General features: G+C 44.4%; 1 protein-coding gene across 2 annotated transcripts in view; it reads right to left on the reverse strand.

Moving 5' to 3' along the window:
• Window positions 1-22,932, reverse strand: part of PRPSAP2 (phosphoribosyl pyrophosphate synthetase associated protein 2) — a 58,357-nt gene that overhangs the window by 31,589 nt on the left and 3,836 nt on the right. Inside the window, exon 1 of one of the 2 annotated variants that reach the window (XM_069734668.1) lies at window positions 9,495-9,625. The exons of the other annotated variant lie outside the window; for it this stretch is intronic. The gene's annotated coding sequence lies outside the window, so the exon portion shown is untranslated. Of the gene's footprint in view, window positions 1-9,494; window positions 9,626-22,932 lie in introns of those variants that run through there. 2 annotated transcript variants of the gene reach the window in all.

The following is a 22,932-nucleotide window of genomic DNA, read 5'->3' on the forward strand; positions in this document are numbered from 1 at the left end:
GGAGTATAAGACAGGATGTAACTCAGGATCAGTAATGTAATGTATGTACACAGTGACTGTACCAGCAGAATAGTGAGTGCAGCTCTGGGGTATAATACAGGAGGTAACTCAGGATCAGTAATGTAATGTATGTACACAGTGACTGCACCAGCAGAATAGTGAGTGCAGCTCTGGGGTATAATACAGGAGGTAACTCAGGATCAGTAATGTATGTACACAGTGACTGCACCAGCAGAATAGTGAGTGCAGCTCTGGAGTATAATACAGGATGTAACTCAGGATCAGTAATGTAATGCATGTACACAGTGACTGCACCAGCAGAATAGTGAGTGCAGCTCTGGGGTATAATACAGGATATAACTCAGGATCAGTAATGTATGTACACAGTGACTGCACCAGCAGAATAGTGAGTGCAGCTCTGGAGGATGTAACCCAAAATCCTTTTGACATTACTGCAGTGATCGCTGTCAGACAATGATGGGATTACTTCCAGCCGTTATGACAGGTGTCATCCATCTCATACCTCCACACACCGCAGCAGATCTATTTACAAATTGTGGTACATGTGATACAGTAACATTGGTGCAGATTATCATGTTGCTTATAACCTCCCATCAGGTGCACAGACATGATCGTAATGCAGAAAGCAAATGTGTGAATGTATGTGCGGCTTATAGAAAAAGAGCAGGAGGTAGAGGACGACGCTGAGGCCACCAAACTCTTCCCTTCCGGCATCAGCTCTTCACAAGAAGTGAAGTGTGAACACGTGGAGCATCCTGGTGGATGGCAGCGCTCCACTATGTGACTCTGCAGGCGTGGACTGACACTACACAGACACTGTGACTGATGAGTGGAATCATCCTGCTACTCATACAAGGGAACAAAGTGGATTCTGCGCCGTCACATCCTCCTGCACGATAGAACTTTTCTGCCTCGATCTTCTACAGAGAGGAAGTCGGCAGCAGCGCCTTTTCCTGTCCTGACCGCTGCCTCTATAGAGGGGAGCAAAGGTCTGAAACATCCATAACGTCTATGCTAATCAGTCTACGACTCCAGGAGATTAAGGTTCATAGGCCGCAGCAGAAAACAAGAACCCGAGCCACAGGAGACCTTAAAGGGGGGGGGGGGGGGGGGGGGTAACGACCATTACTACAACCACCACGGTACACGAGAATAGTGAGCATGTGCGCCCGCAGTGGACAACCCAGTGGATCCTGTCTGACAACTTCGCAGTCATGGATACCAAAAAGAACAATTGAGTGTTTTATGGAGGGGTTGTCGTCAGGCACCAAATCCCTGAAAACTGGTCGTTATCTTAAAGAACATGTATCATTTCTATAGTATAGATAAAAAAGGTTTGATCGTTGGGGGTCCGTCTGCCGAGTCCACCACCGATTCCAAGACTGGGGGTACAAATTTGGTTGCAGTGAGCAAGTGTGACCCCCACGGCTAGAGACCGTAGAGCAGTGGTCACTCATTACTCTGTCTTTGTACCTCGGTTCTCATGATTGGAGGGGGTCCCAAAGATATGATGCATCTAAACATCAGCACAAGAAAAACTTAAGTGCAATATTTGCAAATAATCAATGTGACCACAACATATGTCCCCGATACAAGTAGGAAAGAAAAACGCTACAAAGCTAACCATACAAGACACCAGATTCGTCGTCATTCCTTGCAGATCGTTTTTCCTCAAAGTTTTACCTCCAGCAAAGTTTACAGTAATCATTCAGCAGAAAGTGGTGAAAGCAACCGAGCGACACTAATGTGAATGTAAAGTGTCGGCAGCCGGAGACCAGAGGTAAACCGGTCTGGACAACCCCATTGTACGCCTGACAGTGACGGCTACAGAAAGGCAGCAGGTGGAAAGAAGAGGCAACGTTGTGACCGGACCGAAGAAGACGCTTTCTGAGAACAGAATCCTTAGAACTATTAAAAAAAGTTACCCCCCTGTGTGGAAGCGAATTATCAGAGCAGGAGAGAACCGGCCCCGGCTGAACATAGATTCACACTGATAAGTGAAATACCAGGTTAATGTATGATCGGTCACCTTGGTCAAAGGGAAATACTGAGCAAACTGGAGACCGAGGAGGAGGGGAAAATTTCCACTATATACCCAAGTGGAATATTAATGGAAAAGGACAAATACAGACAGAAAACCAATGTCGTCTGTGCAGTAACGTACGGATTACTGTGGCCTCTGCCACCAATGAGAGGAAGGAGACAATTCACAGCAAATCTCCACCAAAGCCAAAAACTACATCTGCTCCTGAACGGATCAGCGGAGAGAGGACACACGGGACGGAAATCAGGCGGAAGAAATCTGACTCCGAGTTTGCAATAAATCTGTAAAACAGACAAAATACCGTAGCCATAACTTATACACAGACACCATAATGAGCCGGTGACACAGCTGGGTCTCACAACAGCACAGTTTAGAGGGGAAGATGGCCGTCAGCCCCCAGAGACTGAGAGCAGACTGACAAGACATGGCAGACTGGGAGAGGAGGAAGCTGCCCACCTAATACCCACCTACATAGAAAAAACTACAAAGAGACGAGTCACTGTAGATCTGTTATATGGACCTCTACTGATCCGGAGTTACATCCTGTGTAAGGCTACTTTCACACTAGCGTCGGTACGGGACCGTCGCCATGTGCCGGCCCGACGCACGTTGTGAAAGAAATAAACACCGGGGGCAGCAGATGCAGTTCGCATCAGCTGCCCCATTGTAATGTCCGGGGAGGAGGGGGCGGAGTTTCGGCCGCGCACGCGTGGTAGAAAATGGCGGACTCGACGCACAAAAAAAACGTTACATGTAACTTTTTTTGTGCCAACGGTCCGCCAAAACACGACGCATCCGTCGCACGACGGATGCGACGTGTGGCCATATGTCGCAATGTGTCGCTAATGCAAGTCTATAAAGAAAAAACGCATCCTGCGGGCACATTTGCAGGACGCGTTTTTCTCCAAAACTATGCATTGCGACGTACGTCACACAACGCAAGTGTGAAAGTAGCCTTATACTCCAGAGCTGCACTCACTATTCTGCTGGTGCAATCACTGTGTACATATATTACATTACTGATCCTGAGTTACATCCTGTATTATACTCCAGAGCTGCACTCACTATTCTGCTGGTGCAATCACTGTGTACATATATTACATTACTGATCCTGAGTTATATCCTGTATTATACCCCAGAGCTGCACTCACTATTCTGCTGGTGCAATCACTGTGTACATATATTACATTACTGATCCTGAGTTATATCCTGTATTATACCCCAGAGCTGCACTCACTATTCTGCTGGTGCAGTCACTGTGTACATACATTACATTACTGATCCTGAGTTACATCCTGTATTATACTCCAGAGCTGCACTCACTATTCTGCTGGTGCAGTCACTGTGTACATACATTACTGATCCTGAGTTACATCCTGTATTATACTCCAGAGCTGCACTCACTATTCTGCTGGTACAGTCACTGTGTACATACATTACTGATCCTGAGTTACATCCTGTATTATACCCCAGAGCTGCACTCACTATTCTGCTGGTGCAGTCACTGTGTACATACATTACATTACTGATCCTGAGTTACATCCTGTATTATACTCCAGAGCTGCACTCACTATTCTGCTGGTGCAGTCACTGTGTACATACATTACTGATCCTGAGTTACATCCTGTATTATACTCCAGAGCTGCACTCACTATTCTGCTGGTGCAGTCACTGTGTACATACATTACATTACTGATCCTGAGTTACATCCTGTATTATACTCCAGAGCTGCACTCACTATTCTGCTGGTGCAGTCACTGTGTACATACATTACATTACTGATCCTGAGTTACATCCCGTATTATACCCCAGAGCTGCACTCACTATTCTGCTGGTGCAGTCACTGTGTACATACATTACATTACTGATCCTGAGTTACATCCTGTATTATACCCCAGAGCTGCACTCACTATTCTGCTGGTGCAGTCACTGTGTACATACATTACATTACTGATCCTGAGTTACATCCTGTATTATACCCCAGAGCTGCACTCACTATTCTGCTGGTGCAGTCACTGTGTACATACATTACTCATCCTGAGTTACCTCCTGTATTATACTCCAGAGCTGCACTCACTATTCTGCTGGTGCAGTCACTGTGTACATACATTACTGATCCTGAGTTACATCCTGTATTATACTCCAGAGCTGCACTCACTATTCTGCTGGTGCAGTCACTGTGTACATACATTACATTACTGATCCTGAGTTACATCCTGTATTATATCCCAGAGCTGCACTCACTATTCTGCTGGTGCAGTCACTGTGTACATACATTACATTACTGATCCTGAGTTACATCCTGTATTATATCCCAGAGCTGCACTCACTATTCTGCTGGTGCAGTCACTGAGTACATACATTACATTACTGATCCTGAGTTACATCCTGTATTATACTCCAGAGCTGCACTCACTATTCTGCTGGTGCAGTCACTGTGTACATACATTACTGATCCTGAGTTACATCCTGTATTATACTCCAGAGCTGCACTCACTATTCTGCTGGTGCAGTCACTGTGTACATACATTACATTACTGATCCTGAGTTACATCCTGTATTATATCCCAGAGCTGCACTCACTATTCTGCTGGTGCAGTCACTGAGTACATACATTACATTACTGATCCCGAGTTACATCCTGTATTATACCCCAGAGCTGCACTCACTATTCTGCTGGTGCAGTGGTGTACATACATTACCATATTGCTTGGTCCTGGCTGATCATACCAGGCTTATTTTTAGCCTGATCTCAGGATGGGTCTCAGGGTGGGAGCAGGTGCGGCAAATCAGACACATCCCCTGAATAATACATTTGTATCCTGATGTCAGACTATCATCCTTGTGTCAAACGTGAGATATAAAGAAACTTTGCGAAGAAAATATGGAAAACATTGAAATCACCTGTCAGACAAACAAATCTCTACATCCGCGCTTTTTGTGTACAGGAAAGGCCGGGTCTGGGCTGCAGCCACAGCTACGGGTCTGATCATTACATGGAGTCGGTCTGGACTGCTAGACAGCGGAGCACACACTAGCACTCTGCGGCTCCGCAGCGCCCGGCATCCGATGTGACACACTGCAATTCCTGTGGTACATTACGCACCATGGAAAAAAAAAATTTCCAAAGGAAATAACTAAATTAAGGAACAAGTGTCAGGAATGATCCTTCAGGTCCATGAATAGAATACCGGGACTGCAGAGCGTACTGACATGTACACCAACAGGGAAGGAGGAGAGGGGGAGCCGGAATCGGAGCAGGAAGATGGTTTATTTTGCAATATTTGCAGCCTACGTTCACTTGGAATTTGTGTGTCCTAAACAGAAACAGAAAATAACACGAGGTCCACTGTAAGGGGGGGGGGGGGGAAATCACAGACAAAAAAAAAAAAAAATATACAAAATAGAGAGAACAGGATGAGCAAGAGATGTGTGCGCTACAGTACAAGAAGTCACATGGACACTAGCAGAATAGTGAGTGCAGCTCTGGGGTATAATACAGGATGTAACTTGGATCAGTAATGTAATGTATGTACACAGTGACTGCACCAGCAGAATAGTGAGTGCAGCTCTGGGGTATAATACAGGATGTATCTCAGGATCAGTAATGTAATGTATGTACACAGTGACTGCACCAGCAGAATAGTGAGTGCAGCTCTGGGGTATAATACAGGATGTAACTCAGGATCAGTAATGTAATGTATGTACATATTGACTGCACCAGCAGAATAGTGAGTGCAGCTCTGGAGTATAATACAGGAGGTAACTCAGGATCAGTAATGTAATGTATGTACACAGTGACTGCACCAGCAGAATAGTGAGTGCAGCTCTGGAGTATAATACAGGATGTAACTCAGAATCAGTAATGTAATGTATGTACACAGTGACTACACCAGCAGAATAGTGAGTGCAGCTCTGGAGTATAATACAGGATGTAACTCAGGATCAGTAATGTAATGTATGTACACAGTGACTGCACCAGCAGAATAGTGAGTGCAGCTCTGGAGTATAATACAGGATGTAACTCAGGATCAGTAATGTTCGGTCACAGTGACTGCACCAGCAGAATAGTGAGCGCAGCTCTGGGGTATAATACAGGATGTAACTCAGGATTAGTAATGTATGTACACTGACTGCACCAGCAGAATAGTGAGTGCAGCTCTGGGGTATAATACAGGATGTAACTCAGGATCAGTAATGTAATGTATGTACATATTGACTGCACCAGCAGAATAGTGAGTGCAGCTCTGGCGTATAATACAGGATGTAACTCAGGATCAGTAATGTAATGTATGTACACAGTGACTGCACCAGCAGAATAGTGAGCGCAGCTCTGGGGTATAATACAGGATGTAACTCAGAATCAGTAATGTAATGTATGTACACAGTGACTCCATGCTGTGTGAGGTTATATGTTTTACACACACTGAGTTGGAGTGCACAGCTGACCCGTTTCTATATTCTCTTCCTCGCTGTAGGACTCTGGATCTATACCGCACATTCTAGAAATGTATTGATATCTTTTTTCGCTGCCAGAACAGGATTATGAGTGGAGGGATCATGAATTACAACCACTTCTTTCTAATGTACATCAGACTGGAACTGTGCGACAATTTGGTTACAGAAAGCGGAGCACACAGAAAGTGGCGCAGATTAAAGCCTGAGCGCCTCCTATCACTTAACCCCTTACACACACTACATACAGCCTTAACACAACGCTCCTCCAATCGAGCAGACCCAAAACACATGCAAAGAAAATCCGCCTCATTACCCGACCTGTCACTGCAAGGAGGGAAACTGAGCGACTGATGATTCTGGGTGAAGGAAACGTATCAGACAGCAGGATCAGACTATGCAGAGTTTGCTTTTTATTTTAAGCTGGATAACCTCCGCATACAATAAAATAGGGGCAAAAATAATTATACTGATACTGTTCTGTTATAGACTTTTTATATTTGAGTCATAAACCAGTAAACAATACAGGAATAGTCGGGGTCCCCGTAATCTGGACCCCACTCACGATGCAGGGAGCCCGACCTATGGTAATTGGGAAATAAAGTGGGCACGAAAAATAAAAAACAGACCTCAAATAAATCATGGCTACTTAAAAGTAAAGAATAAAACATGCGCATAAAAGATTAAAGATGAAAAAAACGTAAATTCTTTTCGTCTCTAGTTTAGCACGAGGCTTAAATTACAAACGTTGCGCATCACATCACTCCGGCCTCGCTCACAAGGCTATGCCGGTGTGTAACGTACAAGCATCTCACAGAGCCATGTGCAATGTGCGCGCCGAAAGGGAACATACACGAGCACTGCGAGAGCATATACACCAGGGTGAAAGGAAACATACACGGGCACTGCGAGAGCATATACACCAGGGCGAAAGGGAACATACACGAGCACTGCGAGAGCATATACACCACGGCGAAAGGGAACATACACGAGCACTGCGAGAGCATATATACCACGGCGAAAGGGAACATACACGAGCACTGCGAGAGCATATATACCACGGCGAAAGGGAACATACACGAGCACTGCGAGAGCATATACACCAGGGCGAAAGGGAACATACACGGGCACTGCGAGAGCATATACACCAGGGCGAAAGGGAACACACACGAGCACTGCGAGAGCGTATACACCAGGGCGAAAGGGAACACACACGAGCACTGCGAGAGCATATACACCACGGCGAAAGGGAACATACACGAGCACTGCGAGAGCATATACACCACGGCGAAAGGGAACATACACGAGCACTGCGAGAGCATATATACCACGGCGAAAGGGAACATACACGAGCACTGCGAGAGCATATACACCAGGGCGAAAGGGAACATACACGAGCACTGCGAGAGAGTATACACCAGGGCGAAAGGGAACATACACGGGCACTGCGAGAGCATATACACCAGGGCGAAAGGGAACATACACGAGCACTGCGAGAGCGTATACACCAGGGCGAAAGGGAACACACACGAGCACTGCGAGAGCATATACACCACGGCGAAAGGAAACATACACGGGCACTGCGAGAGCATATACACCAGGGCGAAAGGGAACATACACGAGCACTGCGAGAGCATATATACCACGGCGAAAGGGAACATACACGGGCACTGCAAGAGCGTATACACCACGTCGAAAGGGAACATACATGAGCATTGTGAGAGCGAATACACCATGGCGAAAGCCTGGGCCAGACAAGCACTGCACAGGGGTCTTGGCTTATCAGTGCTCACTCCTGGTACGCACACACACTGCACACCCAACTAAACATACGCAAGTGACACGTACCCCGAAACACAGCCAAACCGAGGCGCTCCGGAGGCACAGCGCGCGGCCAAACCGAGGCGCTCCGGAGGCACAGCGAGGGGCCAAACCGAGGCGCTCCGGAGGCACAGCGAGGGGCCAAACCGAGGCGCTCCGGAGGCACAGCGAGGGGCCAAACCGAGGCGCTCCGGAGGCACAGCGAGGGGCCAAACCGAGGCGCTCCGGAGGCACAGCGAGGGGCCAAACCGAGGCGCTCCGGAGGCACAGCGCGCAGCCAAACCGAGGCGCTCCGGAGGCACAGCGAGGGGCCAAACCGAGGCGCTCCAGAGGCACAGCGCGCGGCCAAACCGAGGCGCTCCGGAGGCACAGCGAGGGGCCAAACCGAGGCGCTCCAGAGGCACAGCGCGCGGCCAAACCGAGGCGCTCCGGAGGCACAGCGAGGGGCCAAACCGAGGCGCTCCGGAGGCACAGCGCACAGCCGAACCGAGGCGCTCCGGAGGCACAGCCAAACCGAGGCGCTCCGGAGGCACCGCGCGCAGCCAAACCGAGGCGCTCCGGAGGCACAGCCAAACCGAGGCGCTCCGGAGGCACAGCGAGGGGCCAAACCGAGGCGCTCCGGAGGCACAGCGAGGGGCCAAACCGAGGCGCTCCGGAGGCACAGCGCGCAGCCAAACCGAGGCGCTCCGGAGGCACAGCGAGGGGCCAAACCGAGGCGCTCCGGAGGCACAGCGAGGGGCCAAACCGAGGCGCTCCGGAGGCACAGCGAGGGGCTAAACCGAGGCGCTCCGGAGGCACAGCGAGGGGCCAAACCGAGGCGCTCCGGAGGCACAGCGAGGGGCCAAACCGAGGCGCTTTGGAGGCACAGCGAGGGGCCAAACCCAGTTGCTAGGAAACCCCGACCATGCATATGATATATATATATAAAGAACACACAGGTGATGTGTTATATGTACAATGATGTAAACAATGAGGTCACAGATGGATTTAGAGCCAGAACCGCGTCTGATAACAGGTAGCACCGGACACGTGACCCGGGATGTCAGGCTGATAACACACAGGGATAACGGATCCTGCACCTCACACTCCGCCACCGCGGCCCCGACAGACGTGACGTACAGAGATGAGGGGGTCGTGTGTGCCCAGCAGTTACCTGTCACCCGGCCCTCCAGTGACCTCAGCACCGCCGCTCCCGGTCCCCGGTCTCTGCCTCCTCTCCTCTCACTTGATTTCAGACACTGAAAATGGCGGCGCCGCGAGAGCCTGACGAGCACCGAAAGCATCAACCCGAGCCCAGACTTTACCCCGTGCCCCCCCCTCTCATCCGCCCATGTGCGTGACGTCACGGCGAGAGGATGTCAATGGCAGGGAGGCGAAGTGATGGGGATCGCCGAGCGCATCGATGTGTGAGCGGAAAACACAGGCAGCAAATAACTACAGAGTAATATGTATATACACCTGTCCTGTGTCACCGGGAAAACCGCCACTAACGGCTGCTCTACACACGTTATAGGAGAAGTGTTGTACATAACTACTATAAGAATATAGCTACTATAATACTGCCCCTATGTACAAGACTATAACTACTATAATACTGCCCCCTATGTACAAGAATATAACTACTATAATACTGCCCCTATGTACAAGAATATAACTACTATAATACTGCCCCTATGTACAAGAATATAACTACTATAATACTGCCCCTATGTACAAGAATATAACTACTATAATACTGCCCCTATGTACAAGAATATAACTACTATAATACTGCCCTCTACGTACAAGAATATAACTACTATAATACTGCCCCTATGTACAAGAATATAACTACTATAATACTGCCCCTATGTACAAGAATATAACTACTATAATACTGCCCCTATGTACAAGAATATAACTACTATAATACTGCCCCTATGTACAAGAATATAACTACTATAATACTGCCCTCTACGTACAAGAATATAGCTACTATAATACTGCCCCTATGTACAAGACTATAACTACTATAATACTGCCCCCTATGTACAAGAATATAACTACTATAATACTGCCCCTATGTACAAGAATATAACTACTATAATACTGCCCCTATGTACAAGAATATAACTACTATAATACTGCCCCTATGTACAAGAATATAACTACTATAATACTGCCCCTATGTACAGGAATATAACTACTATAATACTGCCCCTATGTACAAGAATATAACTACTATAATACTGCCTCCTATGTACAGGAATATAACTACTATAATACTGCTCCTATGTACAAGAATATAACTACTATAATACTGCTCCTATGTACAATATAACTACTATAATACTGCCCCTATGTACAGGAATATAACTACTATAATACTGCCCCTATGTACAAGAATATAACTACTATAATACTGCCCCTATGTACAGGAATATAACTACTATAATACCGCCCCTATGTACAAGAATATAACTACTATAATACTGCCTCCTATGTACAAGAATATAACTACTATAATACTGCCCCTATGTACAAGAATATAACTACTATAATACTGCTCCTATGTACAAGAATATAACTACTATAATACTGCCCCTATGTACAAGAATATAACTACTATAATACTGCCCCTATGTACAAGAATATAACTACTATAATACCGCCCCTATGTACAAGAATATAACTACTATAATACTGCCCCTATGTACAAGAATATAACTACTATAATACTGCCCCTATGTACAAGAATATAACTACTATAATACTGCCCCTATGTACAGGAATATAACTACTATAATACCGCCCCTATGTACAAGAATATAACTACTATAATACTGCCTCCTATGTACAAGAATATAACTACTATAATACTGCCCCTATGTACAAGAATATAACTACTATAATACTGCTCCTATGTACAAGAATATAACTACTATAATACCGCCCCTATGTACAAGAATATAACTACTATAATACCGCCCCTATGTACAAGAATATAACTACTATAATACCGCCCCTATGCACAAGAATATAACTACTATAATACTGCTCCTATGTACAAGAATATAAGAGCAGTATTATAGTAGTTATATTCTTGTACATAGGGGCAGTATTATAGTAGTTATATTCTTGTACATAGGAGCAGTATTATAGTAGTTATATTCTTGTACATAGGAGCAGTATTATAGTAGTTATATTCCTGTACATAGGAGCAGTATTATAGTAGTTTTATTCTTGTACATAGGGGGCAGTATTATAGTAGTTATATTCTTGTACATAGGGGGCAGTATTATAGTAGTTATATTCTTGTAAATAGGAGCAGTATTATAGTAGTTATATTCTTGTACATAGGAGCAGTATTATAGTAGTTATATTCTTGTACATAGGGGCAGTATTATACTGGATTTATTGAACTTTGGTTTTATAATCATGTCCAGCCTCGGTTGGTACACCTGTATGTGGCTGTGGAGCACATATGAAGGTGATGCTGCTGTATACACACAGCTGTGGTGGTTCCCGCAGGGTGCAGGTTAGAGTTATCTGGTCTTTGACTAGTGGAGTCATTATTATGATGACATATCAACAAACACACTTTATTAGGATTTTGCATGATTTATTAACCCCTTTACCCCCCAAGAGTGGTTTGCACATTAATGACCGGGCCAATTTTTATATTTCTGACCACTGTCCCTTTAGGAGGTTATAACCCTGGAACGCTTCAATGGATCCCATATATTTTGACATTGTTTTCTCGTGACATATTGTACTTCATCTTAGTGGTAAAATTTTTTTGATATTACCTGCGTTTATTTGTGAAAAAAAACGGAAATTTGGCGAAAATTGCAAAATCTTCCAACTTTGAATTTTTATGCCCTTAAATCACAGAGATATGTCACACAAAATACTTAATAAGTAACATTTCCCACATGTCTACTTTACATCAGCATAATTTCAGAACCAAATTTTTTTTTTTTTTGTTAGGGAGGTGTATGGGTTAAGGGTATGTGCAAACGTTTTCTGGAGGACTGCGGATTTTTTGCGGTTTCTACTGCGGATTCCGCTGCGGCTTTACATCTGCAGTTTTCTATTGGAGCAGGTGTAAAACCGCAGCGGAATCCGCACAAAGAATTGACATGCTGCAGAATGTAAACCGCTGCGTCTCCGCGCGGTTTTTTACGCAGCATGTGCACTGCGGATTTCGTTTCCCATAGGTTAACATGGTACTGTAAACTCATGGGAAACCGCTGCGGATCCGCAGCAAAATCCGCATCGTGTGCACATACCCTAAAAGTTGATCAGCAATTTCTCATTTTTACAACACCATTTTTTTTTTTTAGGGACCACATCACATTTGAAGTCATTTTGAGGGGTCTATATGATAGAAAATACCCAAGTGTGACACCATTCTAAAAACTGTACCCCTCAAGGTGCTTATAACCACATTCAAGAAGTTTATTAACCCTTCAGGTGTTTCACAAGAATTTTTCGAATGTTTAAAGAAAAAAAAAAAAATGAACATCTAACTTTTTTCACAAAAAATTTATCTTAGCTCCAATCTGTTTTATTTTACCAAGGGTAACAGGAGAAATTGGACCCCAAAAGTTGTTGTGCAATTTGTCCTGAGTACGCTGATACCCCATATGTGGGGGTAAACCACTGTTTGGGCGCACGGGAGAGCTCGGAAGGGAAGGAGCGCCGTTTGACTTTCCAATGCAAAATTGACTGTAATTGAGATGAGACGCCATGTTGCGTTTGGAGAGCCCCTGATGTCCCTACACATTCAAACCCCCCACAAGTGACACCATTTTGGAAAGTAGACCCCCTAAGGAACTTATCTAGATGTGCGGTGAGCACTTTGAACCCCCAACTGTTTCACTATAGTTTATAACGCAGAGCCGCGAAAATAAAAAAAAATTTTTTCCACAAAAATTATTTTTTAGCCCCCAGTTTTGAATTTTCCCTAGGGTAACAGGAGAAATTGTACCCCAAAAGTTGTTGTCCAATTTGTCCTGAGTACACAAATACCCCATATGTTGGGGTAAACCCCTGTTTTGGCGCACAGCAGAGCTCGGAGGGAAGGAGCAGTGTTTTACTTTTTCAACGCAGAATTGGCTGGAATTGAGATCGGACGCCATGTCGTGTTTGGAGAGACCCTGATGTGCCGAAACAGTGGAAACCCCCCAATTATAACTGAAACGCTAATCCAAACACACCCCTAACCCTAATCCCAACAGTAACCCTAACCACACCTCTAACCCAGACACACCCCTAACCCTAAACCAAACCCTAATCCCAAGCGTAAATGTAATCCAAACCCTACCTGTAGCCCCAACCCTAACGGGAAAATGGAAATAAATACATTTTTTAAATGTTATTATTTTTCCCTAACTAAGGGGGTGATGAAGGGGGGTTTGATTTACTTTTATAGCGGGTTTTTTAGCGGATTTTTATGATTGGCAGCCGTCACACACTGAAAGACGCTTTTTATTGCAAAAAAATATTTTTTGCGTTACCACATTTTGAGAGCTATAATTTTTCCATATTTTGGTCCACAGAGTCATGTGAGGTCTTGTTTTTTGCGGGACGAGTTGACGTTTTTATTGGTACCATTTTCAGGCACGTGACATTTTTTGATCGCTTTTTATTCCGATTTTTGTGAGGCAGAATGACCAAAAAACATCAACTTATGTATTTCTTTTGGGGGGGGGGGGGGAGGTGTTTATACTGTTCCGCATTTGATAAAATGGATAAAGCAGTTTTATTCTTCGGGTCAGTACGATTACAGCGACACCTCATTTATATCATGCTTTTATGGTTTTGGCGCTTTTATACAATAAAATAGATTTTATATAAAAAATAATTATTTTTGCATCGCTTTATTCTGAGGACTATAACGTTTTTATTTTTTCGATGAACATGCTGTATGGCGGCTCGATTTTTGCGGGACAAGATGACGTTTTCAGTGGTACCATGGATAGAGATATATATATATATATATATATATATATATATATATATATATATATATTTTTTTTTTTACTTCTTTACATTGCCCCAGGGGGGACATCACATTATAGTGACAGATCGCTGATCTGACACTTTGCAATGCACGGTGTCAGATCAGCGATCTGACAGGCAGGGCTGCAGGCTTACCAGCGCCTGCTCAGAGCCACCTCCCTGCAAGCCCCGGGAGGAGGAGGTAGGAGACCCTTGGAGCAACGCGATCACATCGGGTTGCTCCGAGGGTTTCAGGGAACCCTGCAGGGAGCCCCCTCCCTGCGCGATGCTTCCCTATGCTGCTGGAACGCTGCGATCATGTTTGATCACAGTGTTCCGGGGGTTAATGTGCCAGGAGCGGTCTGTGACCGCTTCTGGCACATAGTGCCGGATGTCAGCTGTGATAATCAGCTGACACCCGGCGGCGATCGGCCGCGCTCCCCCCGTGAGCGCGGCTGATAGTATATGATGTAATATCCCGTCGAGGGTCAGATAGGCCCAGGTCACCTCGATGGGATAGTATGTCTAAGGTCAGAGAGGGGTTAGAGTCAGTGGATGTCAGAGTTCTAAGATGTGCTCTCATGACAGAATAAGAGTAGTTGACTAGTGACAATGCACAATAGGTGATGTCACAGCTCACCTCCTCCTCCTGTACAATTACTGATAACACCTCTATATACAGTGGATAACACAGGATCCCCCATTCACAATAGGTGATATCACAGCTCACCTCCTCCTCCTGTACAATGACTGATGACACCTCTATATACAGTAGATAACACAGGATCCCCCATTCACAATAGGTGATATCACAGCTCACCTCCTCCTCCTGTACAATGACTGATGACACCTCTATATACAGTAGATAATACAGGATCCACCATTCACAATAGGTGATGTCACAGCTCACCTCCTCCTCCTGTACAATGGCTGATAACACCTCTATATACAGTAGATAACACAGGATCCCCCATTCACAATAGGTGATGTCACAGCTCACCTCCTCCTCCTGTACAATGACTGATGACACCTCTATATACAGTAGATAATACAGGATCCACCATTCACTACAGTATATGAGTCTAGTATTAGACTGTTAACCCCTTTACCCCTAAGGGTGGTTTGCATGTTAATGACCGGGCCAATTTTTACAATTCTGACCACTGTCCCTTTATGAGGTTGTAACTCTGGAACGCTTCAACGGATCCCAGTGATTCTGACATTGTTTTCTCGTGACATATTCTACTTCATGACAATGGTAAAAATTCTTTGATAGTACCTGGGTTTATTTGTGAAAAAAACGGAAATTTGGCTAAAATTATGAAAATTTCGCAATTTTCCAACTTTGAATTTTTATGCAATTAAATCACAGAGATAGGTCACACAAAATACTTAATAAGTAACATTTCCCCACATGTCTACTTTACATCAGCACAATTTTGGAACCAAAATTTGTTTTTGTTAGGGAGTTATAAGGGTTAAAAGTTGACCAGCAATTTTTCATTTCTACAACACCATTTTTTTTTTTTTTTTTAGGGACCACATCTCATTTGAAGTCATTTTGAGGGGTCTATATGCTAGAAAATACCCAAGTGTGACACCATTCTAAAAACTGCACCCCTCAAGGTGCTCAAAACCACATTCAAGAAGTTTATTAACCCTTCTGGTGCTTCACAGGAATTTATTGAATGTTTAAATAAAAATGAACATTTAACTTTTTTTCACAAAAAATTTAATTCAGCTCCAATTTGTTTTATTTTACCAAGGGTAACAGGAGAAAATGGACCCCAAACATTGTTGTACAATTTGTCCTGAGTACGCCAATACCCCACATGTGGGGGTAAACCACTGTTTGGGCGCATGGCAGAGCTCGGAAGGGAAGGAGTGCCATTTGACTTTTCAATGCAAAATTGACTGGAATTGAGATGGGACGCCATGTTTCGTTTGGAGAGCCCCTGATGTGCCTAAACATTGAAACCCCCCACAAGTGACACCATTTTGGAAAGTAGACCCCCTAAGGAACTTATCTAGAGGTGTGGTGAGCACTTTGACCCACCAAGTGCTTCACAGAAGTTTATAATGTAGAACCGTAAAAATAAAAAATCATATTTTTTTACAAAAATTATCTTTTCGCCCCCAATTTTTTATTTTTCCAAGGGTAAGAAGAAATTGGACCCCAAAATTTGTTGTCCAATTTGTCCTGAGTGCGCTGATACCCCATATGTGGGGGGAAACCACTGTTTGGGCGCATGAGAGAGCTCGGAAAGCTCGGAAAGGAAGGAACGCCGTTTGACTTTTCAATGCAAAATTAACAGGAATTGAGATGAGACGCCATGTTGCGTTTGCAGAGCCCCTAATGTACCTAAATAGTAGAAACCCCTCACAAGTGACACCATTTTGGAAAGTAGACCCCCTAAGGAACTTATCTAGATGTGTGGTGAGCGCTTTGACCCACCAAGGGCTTCACAGAAGTTTATAATGGAGAGCCGTAAAAATAAAACAAAAATTTTTTCCCACAAAAATTATTTTTTAGCCCCCAGTTTTTTATTTTCCCGAGGGTAAAAGGAGAAATTGGACCCCAAAATTTGTTGTCCAATTTGTCCTGAGTGCGATGATACCCCATATGTGGGGGGGAACCACTGTTTGGGCGCATGGGAGGGCTCGGAAGGGAAGGAGCTCTATTTGGAATGCAGACTTAGATGGAATGGTCTGCAGGCGTCACATTGCGTTTGCAGAACCCCTAATGTACCTAAACAGTAGAAACCCCCCACAAGTGACCCCATATTGGAAACTAGACCCCCCAGGGAACTTATCTAGATGTGTTGTGAGAACTTTGAACCCCCAAGTGTTTCACTACAGTTTACAACGCAGAGCCGTAAAAATAAAAAATCTTTTTTTCCCCCACAAAAATTATTTTTTAGCCCCCAGTTTTGTATTTTTCCAAGGGTAACAGGAGAACTTGGACCCCAACAGTTGTTTTCCTATTTGTCCTGAGTACGCTGATACCCCATATGTTGGGGTAAACCCCTGTTTGGGCACACGGGAGAGCTCGGAAGGGAAGAAGCACTGTTCTACTTTTTCAACGCAGAATTGGCTGGAATTGAGATCGGACGCCATGTCGCTTTTGGAGAGCCCCTGATGTGCCTAAACAGTGGAAACCCCACAATTATAACTGAAACCCTAATCCAAACACACCCCTAACCCTAATCCCAACAGTAACCCTAACCACACCTCTAACCCAGACACACCGCTAACCCTAATCCCAACCCTATTCCCAACCGTAAATGTAATCTAAACCCTAACTGTAACTTTAGCCCCAACCCAAACTGTAGCCCTAGCCCTAACCCTAGCCCTAACCCTAGCCCTAGCCCTAATGGGAAAATGGAAATAAATACATTTTTTTAATTTTTCCCTAAGGGGGTGATGAAGGGGGGTTTGATTTACTTTTATAGCGGGTTTTTTAGCGGAGTTTTATGATTGGCAGCCGTCACACACTGAAAGACGCTTTTTATTGCAAAAAATATTTTTTGCGTTACCACATTTTGAGAGCTATAATTTTTCCATATTTTGGTCCACAGAGTCATGTGAGGTCTTGTTTTTTGCGGGCCGAGTTGACGTTTTTATTGGTAACATTTTCGGGCACGTGACATTTTTTGATCGCTTTTTATTCCGATTTTTGGGAGGCAGAATGACCAAAAACCAGCTATTCATGAATTTCTTTTGGGGGAGGCGTTTATATCGTTCCGCATTTGGTAAAATTGATAAATCAGTTTTATTCTTCGGGTCAGTACGATTACAGCGACACCTCATTTATATCATTTTTTTATGTTTTGGCGCTTTTATACGATAAAAACTATTTTATAGAAAAAATAATTATTTTTGCATCGCTTTATTCTCAGGACTATAACTTTTTATTTTTTTGCTGATGATGCTGTATGGCGGCTCGTTTTTTTGCGGGATAAGATGACGCTTTCAGCGGTACCATGGTTATTTATCTCTGTCCTTTTGATCGCGTGTTATTCCACTTTTTGTTCGGCGGTATGATAATAAAGCGTTGTTTTTTTGCCTCTTTTTCTTACGGTGTTTACTGAAGGGGTTAACTAGTGGGCCAGTTTTATAGTTCGGGTCGTTACAGACGCGGCGATACTAAATATGTGTACTTTTATTGTTTTTTATTTATTTAGATAAAGAAATGTATTTATGGGAATAATATATATATATTTTTTTTTTTCATTATTTAGGAATATTTTTTTTTTTTTTTTTTTTTTTTTTTTTTTTTTTTTTACACATTTGGAAAAATTTTTTTTTACTTTTTTACTTTGTCCCAGGGGGGGGGGACATCACAGATCAGTGATCTGACAGTTTGCACAGCACTCTGTCAGATCACCGATCTGACATGCAGCGCTGCAGCCTTCACAGTGCCTGCTCTGAGCAGGCTCTGTGAAGCCACCTCCCTCCCTGCAGGATCCGGATGCCGCGGCCATCTTGGATCCGGGCCTGGAGCAAGCAGGGAGGGAGGTAAGACCCTCGCAGCAACGCGATCACATAGTGTTGCTGCGGGGGGCTCAGGGAAGCCCACAGGGAGCCCCCTCCCTGCGCGATGCTTCCCTGCACCGCCGGCACATCGCGATCATCTTTGATCGCGGTGTGCCAGGGGTTAATGTGCCGGGGGCGGTCCGTGACCGCTCCTGGCACAGTGCCGGATGTCAGCTGCGACAGGCAGCTGACACCCGGCCGCGCTCCCTCCGTGAGCGCCGCCGATCGCGCTGGACGTACTATCCCGTCCGTGGTCATAGGGGCCCACCCCACCTCGACGGGATAGTACATCCGATGTCAGAAAGGGGTTAATAGTGTGAAAATTGCAACATTTTTAATTTTTTCCGTGTGGCCCTTCTCTCAGAGTACTCCTGGTGTCGGACCCCATGCCATTTTCCAGCTGCTGCTTTGGCTTCTTTTGGCCTTTTGACCGCTGAACTTTGTAGGTGGCACATCATCACCACGCCATCTTCTTGATGTAGCACCGCCAACATTGAATTTTACCTATAGAAAAATATTTGCCATAGGAACCAAAAATTAGCTGCATATGTGCAAAAAAATTAGAAGTGAGAAATTAAATTAAAATTAATATATTTTATTTATACATGAATTAAAAAATGACGAAAAAAAAAAAAAAAAAACAGGAAAAAGTGCTAGGAAAAAGGGGAGTCTGGAATTACTCAATGCATATATGATTAGCAGCGAGGATATCAGTTTATATTCTATTAATAATAGCTAACCATCAAATAACACTTGGTGATATTAATTTAAAGTGCTTGGGCTTAAATAGAAAAATATCAAAGTTCTTTAAAACTTAATATCAGAGATATCTTATCACCGATGGCAGCTAAAATGAGGCATATTCACCTAAAAAACAAAATAAATAGCGCCCATTGTACCTCGCTGCTAATCATATGCATTGAGTTATTCCAGCCTCCCCTTTTTCCCCCCCTTGTACCCATTCCTGATTTTTTAATATATGTCATAATTTTTTTAAATTCATGTATAAATAAAATATATTAATTTTAATTTAAATTCGTCACTTCTAAATTTTTTGCTCCTACGCAGCTAATTTTTGGTTTCTATGGCAAATGTTTTCCTATATGTATCCAAGATAGCATGGAAGTGCTACTCATCAGTATGAGTGAGTGTTGATTGTTGACAGCTAATTATCATCTACTAATTGAATTTTACCTGCATTTTAAAAGGGGTTATTCCCATCTTCATAGATGGATGTTGTTGGATAATACATGTGAAAACAAGCACTTTTGGAATTCACTGGGTTTTTTTTTTTTTTTTTTTTAAACTTTGCAGTCGTTCTTGAGATATTAACACTTTTCCTTTGTTTCCAACTTGTTACCTCGGAGACCGACCACCGCTGTGGTCTAGCTGAAGCTGTTCCGGATTGGCAGGTAACAGCGCTCTCCAGCGATCCTGATCAGGTTTAAAATAGCGCTGACAAGCTCAATAGGAAAGAGCTTGTAAGTGCTGTTCGCATGTCTCATGGAAAAATGTGCTGTAGCCACGGATCGGTAGTTTTGATCTGTGCATGGTCGGGTTCTGAAGCCGCGTGTAATGCCCACAGCTTGTCCTTGAAGAGCGATGCGCGGACATACAGACTTTCTAAAGTTAGTTTAGATTTTTTTTTTTTTTAAGTTTAGTTATCCTGAAATGTATACAAAAAAAGTGTAAAAATATATTGTAGTCTGCACTGCCCCCTGCTGGATGAATTCGAGTATAGCAGCACACAGATTGGCATCGCACTAATTGAAACATCCCTAAGAGCTGATTTAGTTGCTATGGGGTACTCATCCACTTTTCCTTATAATAGTTTTGATAATGTGACTGATACTGTTGGTTGTCAGGGGAACTGTCTTTGCCCTGAGTTGTCATGGTAACCACATTTCCTGGGATATGGGTTGTCAGAGGTACGGCTTTGGTTCAGACACAGGTTGTCAGCATTAGCGCCTGTCAAGAGGCATAGGTTGTCAGGGTAGCTGCCTTGGCCCTGGGAACAGGTTGTCAGGGCTACCGCCTCAATCCTTGGACAAAGGTTGTCATGGTTATATCCCTTATTCTGGGATACAGGTTGTCAGGGTTGTGGAAACACCGGGGGTGTCGGCAGGCATGGACCAGGGATCGTCCCGCCAAACGCCTGCTCTCCGTTTAAAGTGGGCATAACGCTACTCAAAGAGAAAAAGAGTTTGTAGCCAGCTCACCGGTAAATCACCGCAGGTGCACGGAACTCCGCTGCAGGAAGACGATCCAATCATCAGAGAAAAGAAAAAAAAAGTTGAGTTCCAGCTCCTTAAAACATGACGTTTATTGTATCCAAATAAAAAATCCAAATGTCCATGGTGTGCAACCTCCCACCGGTAAGTGCCTGGGATGACAGAGATAAACGGCTACGCGTTTCGATCGGAGTGATCTTTATCAAAGCCACTCTACTACTACTCAGACAACACAAGGTGAGGGTAGAACGATGTGTCAATGCTTTATTGAACCACAAAATAGACAACACGTAGAGCAGTCGCAGCACAGTACCCAAAGATGGTGCACATTACAGAGTCTCACCCTTCCGCTGACTCGCCGGGATAAGAGCAGCTGTGACTTCAGAGCTTCCAGGGTCGACTACCCCACCTGTGGCCCGCACACAGAGAGGAGGTAACAAGCTTAGGAAGATGACAGTCCATTCAGGTACAAGGCCAGTTGTCCTGATGGTCACAACCTGGCTTCTCCAAACATCTTCACGGAGCCAGGTGACCGTCGGGTCCCAATCCTGGCTTTCTCTAAACGTATCCATGGTTTAGAGATGGTCAATGGAGCAGATCTGCATCCTTCCAACCAGGACTGAGGTCCCCTAGGTTGTTTCCTGTAGAATGGTAGATCTGTGTCCCTCGTGATGGGGCCATGATATATTGGCAGCAGTCCTGCAGAGTCCCCTGGATGTTTTGGCTGCCTCTCACTCTCTGTCTCAGAGGCACATTACCTCTTTTTATGTTTAAACAAGTGTCCTTCAGTCCAGCATCAGAGATAAGGAGAAGAATGGGGACAACCATGTCACCTTGTTTCACTATATAATCTATTTGCAGAGATTTTCCTCCTCATTTTTAAAAATCAACAAACTATCTGGGCTGCCCAATGCATAATTAGCATATCAGTAGTCATCAAGGATAAGAGCACACTAGGTCATATCGCATATCAGCTTACAAGTCAATATTCCAGGCTTCCACAAACAAAAGTCTATTTTCTTGAACAGCCAGAAAGAAACACATGAAATCAAAAGTCAACATACAGATAACAGTCTATTCTTCTTAGTTTGCTAAAAAAATAGTCATCTGGTTAATTAAGATACAATGCTGTGTCTCCACAAGGGTTACCGCCCCAGTCCTGGGCTATAAATTGTCAGGGTTACCACCAGAATAAGGGTGCCTACCGTAGGCCCGGATTGTTAATCTGCCGGTCCGGGCACTTCACCGGTGGGCCGCGGTGTGACGCTGTTTGGGGGGCCGCCAGACCGTTTCTACGGCTGTTGGCCCCTTTAATTTTCTGGGCCCCTGCTGGGGTTCAGGAACCCAGGCACGGGGTGCACGCACACACTGAACGTTGCGACGCACATGTGGCTGGAGCCAGGGACGCGCTGACACTTGCACATGTCAGTGCGTCTGGTGGGTAGAGAGTCTGCGTTCTGCTCTCCTGCCCTAGTAACGTTGCTGCTGCAGTCGCAACCCGGCGGGGAATGAAGAAAGAGGTATTTTTATTTATTTATTTTTAATCAATCAGCACTTTGTGGAGCCATCATACTATATGGAGGGGGTGGTGGTATATGTGGGTCCATCCTACTGTATATGGGGCATTACATGTGGGTCCATCCTACTGTATATGGGGCATTATATGTGGGTCCATCCTACTGTATATGGGGCATTATATGTGGGTCAATCCTACTGTATATGGGGCATTACATGTGGGTCCATCGTACTGTATATGGGGCATTATATGTGGGTCCATCCTACTGTATATGGGGCATTATATGTGGGTCCATCCTACTGTATATGGGGCATTATATGTGG

Source organism: Ranitomeya imitator, chromosome 7 (assembly GCF_032444005.1).
Source record: "Ranitomeya imitator isolate aRanImi1 chromosome 7, aRanImi1.pri, whole genome shotgun sequence".
In the NCBI taxonomy this organism is placed as follows: Eukaryota; Metazoa; Chordata; class Amphibia; order Anura; family Dendrobatidae; genus Ranitomeya; species Ranitomeya imitator.